Source organism: Leopardus geoffroyi, chromosome C2 (assembly GCF_018350155.1).
Source record: "Leopardus geoffroyi isolate Oge1 chromosome C2, O.geoffroyi_Oge1_pat1.0, whole genome shotgun sequence".
Lineage (NCBI taxonomy): Eukaryota > Metazoa > Chordata > Mammalia > Carnivora > Felidae > Leopardus > Leopardus geoffroyi.
In genome coordinates, this window is record NC_059333.1 from 4336180 (window position 1) to 4345946 (window position 9767).

General features: G+C 53.2%; 1 long non-coding RNA gene across 5 annotated transcripts; it reads left to right on the forward strand.

Annotated features, from left to right (window-relative positions):
• Window positions 1–3701: 3701 nt before the first annotated feature.
• LOC123610547 lies at window positions 3702–8489 on the forward strand. Of its 5 annotated transcripts, XR_006718193.1 has the most exons (5): window positions 3702–3906; window positions 4256–4348; window positions 4785–4888; window positions 5500–5874; window positions 7502–8489. It is a non-coding gene; the product is annotated as an uncharacterized LOC123610547 (long non-coding RNA). The 5 variants fall into 5 exon arrangements; XR_006718191.1 differs by having other exon boundaries at window positions 4256–4888; window positions 7498–8489; XR_006718190.1 differs by having other exon boundaries at window positions 4256–4888.
• Window positions 8490–9767: the final 1278 nt, after the last annotated feature.

Genomic DNA, 9767 nt, shown 5'->3' on the forward strand with positions numbered 1-9767 from the left:
AGTAAACTGAGTCTGGCAGCTTTGAAGATTTATTCAATTGCAGGCCCAATTACTTCTAATAACACCTTGTGGCTCCTGGCGCCTTTCTCCTGGGAGCTCAAAGACTTTTACTGACACTGTGAAGCCGCACACAAGCCATTGAGGGAGATACTATTATTATCTTCATCACCGCTTCAGAGGCAGGATGGCGAGACTCAGAGAAGTGGGGCGACTTGCCCAAGGTCATAGGCCGCTCTTGCGGGGCAGAGCCAGCACACAGGGCAACATTCCCTCTGTTAGCATCTCCGTCCCCGGCGAGGTGTGCGGTGTGGACTGCCTTCCCCAAGCTCCCAGACAGTGTCCAGCTTTGCATTCGTAAGAAGTAGTGAGTCACCGATTCTCACAACACACTGTGAGGCCACAGCTGCTGCCAGCCTCCTCCTTTCCACCCTCCTGACTGCAGGGTGAGGGAGCAGTGACTTCTCCTAAGTCCCTCCATGAGTCAAGGCTGTATTGGGAAGGGGTGAATTTCAGGATGTGGAGACCAAGCTTTAGCCTTGGGCAGAAGAAAACACCAGCTCAGGCAATGCAGAGCCTCGGAAGACCTGTGGGTCGGCTGCCTCATCTTTCTGCCCTCACTACTTGGGGCTTGAAGCCATCTTGCTCCTCCCCTCATTGTCCCTCCCTCTGCTGTGGTGGGCTTCCCTCCTCCCAGCCTGCCCTCCCACCCATAGTAGGCGATCCATCCATCCATCCATCCATCCATTTATCCATCCATCCGCATACCCATCCATTCACTCATCTATCCATCTATCCTTCCATTCCCTACCCAGTGCTGACTTTTCCAGGCCCGTGTTAAGTCCCGGGGTCACTCAGATGAACTTAGGCCTACCTCCAGTTCCCATCCCTCCCTGTTCCCAGTGCTTAACCGAGCTCCTGGAGTTCCTGGTTCCCACCAGGCAGGGCCAGGGGTCTGCAGGTCAAGAGGTGGGCGGGCCAGCATTCCTCAAGCTTGAGTCAAAGAGGTAAACTGTCAAACCAAGCAGCCCCCTCCCTCAAAAAAACATAATTCCCAGCCAGGCAGCCAAGAATGTACCTGAAAGGGCGTGATTTCTTGGCTTCCTCCCTCCAGAAGTACCCTTTGTACCTTTATTGAAATGAGAAAAATGCAGAGCATTCTTGAGCTGCTGTGGCCTCAGGGGAAGTCTTGTGCAGACTGGCAGGGGTGAGGCTGCTAATCACCTGTGCCTGGGGCAAGGAGTCCTCCTCCGGCTGGTTCCCAGGCTTTGGAGGAGGGAGGGGGCAGCATCAGTGGAGGGGACCGCCCTACTTTGAATGCGAGCTACTAAGAAATCGGACTAAGAGCAAGGGAATGAAGGTGAAGGGGGCAAGGCACCAGCTGCACCCTGCTTGCGACACTGCCTGTACCTTATGCCTGCAGATGACACCCGTCACACATGTTCTCTCTGCTTTCTCAGTACCAAAGTCTCCATGACAGTAAGACTCTGCTCTTGAAACCTTTGTAACTCCAAGGACAAGCACAGCTCCTGGCACATTAGCAGGATCTCAAGACTTTTCTAAGAGACGGATAGATGATGGGTGGTGGATAATGGAGGATGGACAGATGGATGATGGAGGAATGTTGAAAAGTGGGTAGATGATGGATGATGGAAAATGAATGATGAACGGACAGTGGATGGATGGATGGATGGATGGATGGATGGATGGAATGATGGATGGTGGATGGCTGGGTGAATGGATGGGTGGATGGGTAGATGGGTTGATGGATGGGTGGGAGGATGGCTGGCTGGCTGGCTGGATAGATGCATGCTGGGTGGATGGATGGATGGAATGATGGATGGATGGGTGAATGGATGGGTGGATGGATGGGTGAATGGCTGGCTGGCTGGCTGGATAGATGCATGCTGGGTGGATGGATGGATGGAATGATGGATGGATGGGTGAATGGATGGGTGGATGGATGGGTGAATGGATGGCTGGCTGGCTGGATAGATGCATGCTGGGTGGATGCATGGATGGAATGATGGATGGATGGGTGAATGGATGGGTGGATGGATGGGTGAATGGCTGGCTGGCTGGATGGATAAATGCATGCTGGGTGGAGGGATGGATGGATAGGCGGATGGAAAAATGAACAGGATTCTGGGATATAAGGAACAGATTTGGGATCCTTCCAAAGTCCCCAATGTAGCAGGCGATTCAAAAGCATGCTTAAAAGGGCCAAGCTTAACTGTGTGGGCAGGAGCCACCCTTTGTGCCCTACACAAGCAGTACACCCAGGACTTTTGGGCCAGCCCTGAATCTTCAGGAGTCATATGGCTTGGGCAGACAGGTGCAGACTGGGGAGAGCAATGGCCAGGGGAGAAAGGAGTAGTTCTGCTGCACCCTTCCCCTGAAATCAGGCCAAGTGGCCCCAGCCGGGTTTGCAGCCCTGGGGAGATCCTCACCTGGGACCTGCCTCTGCCCTTGTGATGGGGTTTCAGGTGGCCCCATCACACCTGTCCTTATACCGGCATCTTTCTTCTGGCTGAATCATAGCAGAAGGCTGTGATTACATTTCCATCTTACAAGGGACATAAAACCGAGGCATTGAGAACATGCCTTTCAAGCTGTGGCATGATTTACAAGCTGCCAGGGAAGCTCTCGGCGCTGGGGGACGGGGGCACTCATTGCGTGTTGCTGCTGGAAGGAGCCCCCTTCCCAGTGGTGGGTTCTCTGTGGGGTGCACGGGGAGCAGAAAGCCGAGAGGTGAAGGAGGAGGACGGTGACCACTGTCCGGCTGGGCCAGGCTCCCAGGCCAGCTACAGTCTGCCTCAGGTCAGGGTGCTTCTCCTTCCTTCCTGTTGAGACTCTGATACCCCCACCCTCCCCCAGTCCCCTTTCCTGTCCTGTCTGGCCCCAAAACATCTTTGTTTAAGCAGAGGGGCTTTCGCTGGAATCAGATGAGCCTGAGCCGCAGGGCTCTCCTCTGCACAGCCGAGAGGAGTGCGCAGGGCTTCTGGGAGCCACAGAGTGTTGTAGACAGGGAGAGAAGGCCGCGAGGTATTCTGTAGAGGCTGTGTTTAGACAACAGGTTTGAGCAATGGGAATTGATCAAGGCAAAAGGGCCTACAGGGACGGCTTGACTGAATACAGACCGGCCCATTTCACAATATCCACAAGTCCTATGGGTTACTTACAACGGGGCACAGTTATCAAAAAAGGGAAGATTCCAAGACTTCCTCACCTTCCTGATTTAAAAACAGCCCCACCCACTGCCTCCTTGCGGACAGTTCCTCCTTTGCTGTCCTGCCCGCTGCTCCCTGGCCAAGCGTTCTAGAAACTTCTGCCTCCTTTGTTGTGCCTGGGGCGAATCCTTTCACACACACTCCCCCCCTGCCTGCCCCCCCATGCCACCGGCTCCCACCTGATCGTCACCCCACATTTGGGGGCCCCCACCTGATCCACACTTTCTAGGTGGGCGTTTCTCCGAGTTGCCTGGGCAGACTGCAGAGGGAAGGCATCTGAGCGTCCACAGCTCCAGTAACTTCTTGTGATTTGTCTGCATTCTGAATATGCATTCACATTTGCACCTCATTTGTATTTAATCATTTTGTATTCTTTTCCTTAAAGGGCACCTCCAGTTTGTAGCAACTTGAGTCCTACGAAGCCTGGGCGTGGGTGAGGGTGGGCCCTCAGTTCAGCCACCAGTGTCCCTCTAAGAAGAGGGGAACTGGGCGCAGACATGAGGGAGAAGGCCGTGTGAAGGCGGAGGCGGGGACCGGGTGACACATCTCCAAGCCGACGAGGGCCGAGGATTGCCAGCAAATACCAGAAGCTGGGAGAGGCCTGGATTCGCCCTCAGAGCCACCAGAACCAACCCTGCAGGCGGCCGCCTGGATTTCTGGCCTCCGGAACTGAGCGAGCGTGCATTTCTGTGACTTTTAATCCCCCAGCTTGTGGTGCTAGGCCTCGAACGCCTTTTTAGTCGGGGGGAAGGATGGATCTATGGAAATGAAATCAAATCCCAGCTTTTAGGGGAAATGATTTAGACTGCACAGCTGGCCGCTGGGGTTGATAGTTTTGACTCTCACCCCGCGGTTGTAAACGGCGATCAGTGGGCTTTTTGCTACTGATTACGCAACAGTCCCAGTCGGGAGGAGGGGGAAGGCTAAGATCCCGTCAACCCAGCCTCCAGCCCCTCGCGCTTCGGCTGCTCCAGGAGCCCCGATGATGGAAAACTCTGTTGTTGTTGTTGTTTTCTTTTCAATTGCAGTGGCCTGGATTGCTCACCGTCTCTTAGATGGTGTGTCAAGAGGAGACCAACATGTTGCCTCACAAAGTCCTTAGGAGCCCCGCGCAGAGCCTCGTGAGTCACTCCAGAGTTTTGGGAGATGAATGGCCGGTGAGCCGGCTTCTCAGGAAGATTAGCCACAAGTCGTGGCTGCGCTTGCCGGGCCGGCCGGTGCAGAACTGACTCACGTGGGCCAGGAAGCAGGCAGACAGCCTAACAGCTGGGAAGGCCCCGGGCCCGCTGTCTTCCCATGTGCGGGGCAGGGGGCGGGGGGGGGGGTGCGTCTCCCCATTTGGTCATTTCTGTTTGTTGTTGAATAAGGTGGACACTATTTCAATGGGGACATTTTATACATAGGTATATATCAGTGCATATGCTCATCTCTCTGTCCCTTTCCCCCTCTCTATATACGTACACACACACACACACACACACACACAGAGTATGTAGCTATACGTTGCATGCACTATAGATACAGTATAATGAGTGGGAAGAAACTGATGGTTTTCAGATTTTTAAAGCCGGAGAGACTTCTTTATGGTGAAATATCGGCATACGTAGAAGAATGTGCAAAGAACCAAAACAGCAGGGCTCCGTGAAGGATCCCAAAGTCAGGTAAAGCCTCCGTGACCCTCCCACAGCAGCTCCTGCGGGAATCCTTCCCCAGGGCCTTGAGAAAAAGAAACACCTATTGAGGGAGGTGTGCTTAGGTGGTAATTATGACCAGGAAGTCGTTACAGCCACAGATGGGTGGTGGAAAGCAGGAAAGTTGGGGGGGGGGGGGGAACTCAGGGTGGGGGAGGGGCTCAGGCAGCCAGGACCTTGCCGGTCCCCAGAATTGCCCCTGTGTCCCCCGCCCCAGATGTCTCCATGGTGTTCTGGCCAGCTGTGCTGTGTCCCCGTTCATGGCTACAGAGTATTGCACTGTATGAATGCACCACAACGTATCTGTTCCGCGAATGCCCTTCTGGGTTGTTTGAAGTTTGGCTCTGTTACAAATAGATGGCCGTGAACGTCAATGCCTTCTCTCCACCCCAGCGAGGGTGTGCTGTCTACCCAATTTCCAGCCCTGCCTACCAGACCTTTTCCTCCCCAGAAGGCATATGCCTGATGCAGTTCATAGGGATCGGCCTATGATCTCAGGGTCCACAAAGGGCCCGGTCTTTGCTTGGGCAGTTTCTTATCTGGATGACCAACCCCAACTTCCCCCCTCTTTTCTCCTCCAGATCTTGTGAATCCTCTTACCCTGCCATAACCCACATCCTCCAGGAAGCCTTCCAGGGTTTCCCCAACCCTGTGCCTCCTCTGTCCTGTGCCCTCAGTGCCCTGAATCCGTATCTTGACTCCCAGTCCCCACTCTGTGTGTGTAGAACGGGTATGTATTCACAGAAGTTCACAGAAAGCCTCAAGCTTTCTGGACGGCACTTTGTTCCCTTTCTTTCAAAGGGAAATATGCTCACACTCCCTGGCTGGGCACTCCCGTTCCTGGAAACTGTCCTCCGGAAATGCTACCCAGAGTGCTTCAAGATGAATGGACCAGAATGTTCGTTCCAGTGCTGAGCGGAAGCACACAGCACTGCAAGTCGTCTAAACGTCTATGGGTAAGAGAACAGTGGCACATGCGTTCGATAGAATATTCCGCAGCCATTACAGATCTGATGAAAGGACGTGCAGGGAATATAGTTAATGGGAAAGCCAGTTGTGGTACGTGTTTCATGCCCCACAACCTGGGAGGACACATGTTGGCTGTGTTCACTTTGCCTTCAGAAAGTAGGGTTGGCAGGTGGGGGACCTCCCACTGCTTCCTCTATGGGGTCTGTGCTGTTCCAACTGTCTGGTAAGCCTGAAGTTGCTTTTGTAATTAAAAAAAAATAGTAATAATATATTAAAAATGTTTTTATTTATTTTTGAGAGAGAGAGAGACAGCATAATCTTGGGAGGGACAGAGACAGAGGGGGACAGAGGATCTGAAAGGGTCTCTGAGCTGTCAACACAGAGCTCAACACAGGACTTGAACTCACAAGCCATGAGATTGTGACCTGAGCCGAAGTCAGAGGCTCAACCGACTGAAGGCAACCAGGTGCCCCCCAATAATACATTTTTAAATGAAGACATAAAACTGTCAAAACTCGTAGAATGTACACCAAGTGTGAACCCTAATGTAAACTAAGGACCGTAGTTAATAATAACATATCAAAATTCATTCATCAATTGCAACAAAGAGACCTCACTAATGAAGATGTTAGTAATGGGGGACACTGTGCCCCGGGGTATATAGGAATTCTATACATCTATGTGATTTCTCTGTAAACCTAAAACTTCTAAAATATAGTTTCTTGGGGCCCCTGGGTGGCTCAGTCAGCTGAGTGTCCGACTTCAGCTCAGGTCCTGATCTCACGGTTTGTGGGTTCGAGCCCCACGTCGGGCTCTGTGCTGACAGCCCAGAGCCTGGAGCCTGCTTTGGATTCTGTGTCCCCCTCTCTCTCTCTCTGCCTCTCCCCCACTTGTTCTCTGTCTCTCTCTCAAAAGTAAATAAGATGTAAAAAAATTTTTTTTAATTAAAAAAATAAAATATAGTTTCTTTCAGAAAGAAAGAAATAAGGGAAAGAAGGAAAGGAAGGGAGGGAGGAAAGAAGGAGAGGAAGAAAGAAAGAAAGAAGGAAAGAAAGAAAGAAAAGAAAGATAGGAAGGAAAGGGAGGGAGGGAAGGAAAGGAAAGAGAGAAGGAAAGAAAGAAAAAGAAAGGAAGGAAAGGGAGGCATGGAGGGGAGGAAAGGAAAGAAAGAGAGAAAGAAAAGGAAAGGAAGGAAGGAAAGGGAAGGAGGGAGGGAAGGAAAGGAAAGAGAAGGAAAGAAAGAAAGAAAGAAAGAAAGAAAGAAAAGAAAGAAAGGAAGGAAATGGAGGGAGGGAGGGAAGGAAAGGAAAGAAAGAGAGAGAAAGAAAGAAAGAAAAGAAAGAAAGGAAGGAAAGGGAGGGAGGGAAGGAAAGGAAAGGAAAGAAAGAAAGAGAGAGAGAAAGAAAGAGAAAGAAAAGAAGGAAAGGAAGGAAGGAAGGAAAGGGAAGGAGGGAGGAAAGGAAAGAGAAAGAAAGAAAGAAAGAAAGAAAGAAAGAGAGAGAAAGAAAGAAAGAAAGAAAGAAAGAAAGAAAGAAAGAAAGAAAACAGTTAGTGGATACTTGGAATAGAGCCGGGATTGACCGACAAGCTTTTTTTCTGTTTGGGGCCAGACAGTGAGTAATTTGGGCTTTGGAAGTCACGGCTACTCAGATTTGCTATCGTCCTGCAAAAGCAGCCAGGGGCAATACGTGAGTGAGTGAGCAAGCCAGCCGCTGTGTTCCAATAAAACTTTATTCACAAAAGCGGGTGGCGGGCCGGAGCTGGAGCCTGCGGCCCCCAGCGCGGAAACAGAAAAGGGTCCTCACGGTCGGAGGAGGAGGAGGAGGCTGACGGGCTGCCCACTCACCCTGGACGGACCGCAAACCCAGGTACTTTGCCGTCGCACGCGGCCCTTCCCAGGATCAGAATGGATTCCAAAGACTGATTTCATGTCAGTTCATTTTCGCGCAGCCTGACCCCGAAGAGCGGAGGGTCACCGGTAGCTGGAGACACGGGGAGAGCCGGGGCCGGCCATCCAGCTGGAGGAGCTTCTCCGACGACGGCCTGCCTGCTTCCTCAGCTCCGGGGCTCCTGCACACGCAGCCCCACGGCCCCCACGCACCCCTGCCTCTGCACCTGCTGTCTTTCTCCGAGAAGCTCGCAAGCGCGGTGGCCAAGGTCAGCTCAGAGATCTAGCGCTCTCACTTCCCAAGAAAGATGACAAAGGGAAATCACGCGACGTTCTTTCGGCAAGTTGTGAGGTTGTGGTGGGCGGAGAGGAGAACGGTGGCCGTGCTCACCCCGAGCCGTGCGGCCCTGCCCCGGAGTGGGACGGCGAATGAACAGACACGGCCACGCAGGGAATTTGTCCCCTCTGGCCGGAAGGGCCCGATGCGCTGGAGGTGCGGCCGCTGACCCCGCGTCGTGCCTTCGGCAGCCCTGTGAGTTAGGATAGGAGTCCCATTTTGCAGATGGAGGCACACGAGGCTCCAAGCAACTTTTCGAGAAACAATACCTTTAAAATGGCCGAAGGCTGAGGGGCACCTGGGTGGCTCAGTCGGTTAAGCGTCCGACTTGGGCTCCAGTTATGGTCTCACAGTTCGTGAGAGCCTGTGTCGGGCTCTGGGCTGACAGTGGGGAGCTTGCTTGGGATTGTCTCTCTCCCTCTCTCTCCCTCTCTCTCCCTCTCTCTCTCTCTGCCCTTCCCCTGCATGCTCTCTCTCCCTAAATAAATAAATAAGCTTTAAAATAAAATACAACAACAGAATACAATGAAACTGCTGAAGGCTAGAGCTGACCCAATCCCCGGCCCCCACGTTTCACCACCTTGAGCCCCAAGCCCTGTGAGACCCTGTCCGGCATCACGTTATGTCAACCTCAGGAAGGTGCGTTTGTGGTTTCGTCAGACTCAGGCAGTGACACTGGTCGATGTTTCCAGGTTATATCCTGGGGCGGGGGCTTTGGCAAAGCTCCCAGGTGACAGGAGCCAAGTCTGCCCGTCCCCGTCACCTTCTTCTTCCTCTCCTGGTGCCTTTGCCCACGTCCACGTGTGTGTTACACCAGCCGTGACTTAAGATGTATGTGTGTGGGTCACCACCCCACGGGCGGGCCTGATTCAGCGCCACCGAGAGACAGCACTGAAGCTGCCCACGCCCGCCGGGCCATGAGGAAGACCAGAGAGGGCCTCTCCCCGGTCCCAACTCACACCTGACGTGCCGGGAAGGGCCGCTCCGGAGGGGGGCTGATGGTGGAAGGCTCACCGTCACCTGTGCCCACCCAGCCCGCCATTGCTGTCTCTCGAATGGCCACCCTCTGAGAGCACTGGACCCCGATGCCGCAATGCCCGTCCCAACCAGGCAGCGTGGGCAGCAGCCCCCGACGCGGAGCGATCACTGCACCCACGCTCGGCTCTCGTCCGCTGTGCAGAATGAACGTGTCTAGCACCTGCTTCTCTCGTCTCCACTCTGCCATGTGGGCGCTGGGTCGAACAGCATCCGCCCAGAACTCCTGTCCATCCAGAACCCAGGGACGTGTCCTTGATTGGAAAGTAGGGTGCTTGCAGAGGTAAGCAGTTAAATTCACATGAGGTCATAGAGCATCAAGGTCGGCCCTAACTCCAATATGTCTGGTTTCCTTATAAAAAGAGGAGAGAGGGGTGGCCGGGTGGCTCAGTTGGATAAGCGTCCAACTTCGGCTCAGGTCATGATCTCACGGTTCGTGGGTTCGAGCCCCGCGTCGGGCTCTGTGCTGACAGCTCGGAGCCTGGAGCCTGCTTTGGATTTTGTGTCTCCCTCTCTCTCTGCCCCTTCCCCACCCATGCTCTGTCTCTCTCTGTCTCTCAAAAGTAAATAAATGTTAAAAAAAATTTTTTTTAAAAGAGGAGAAGATGGGGCGCCTGGGT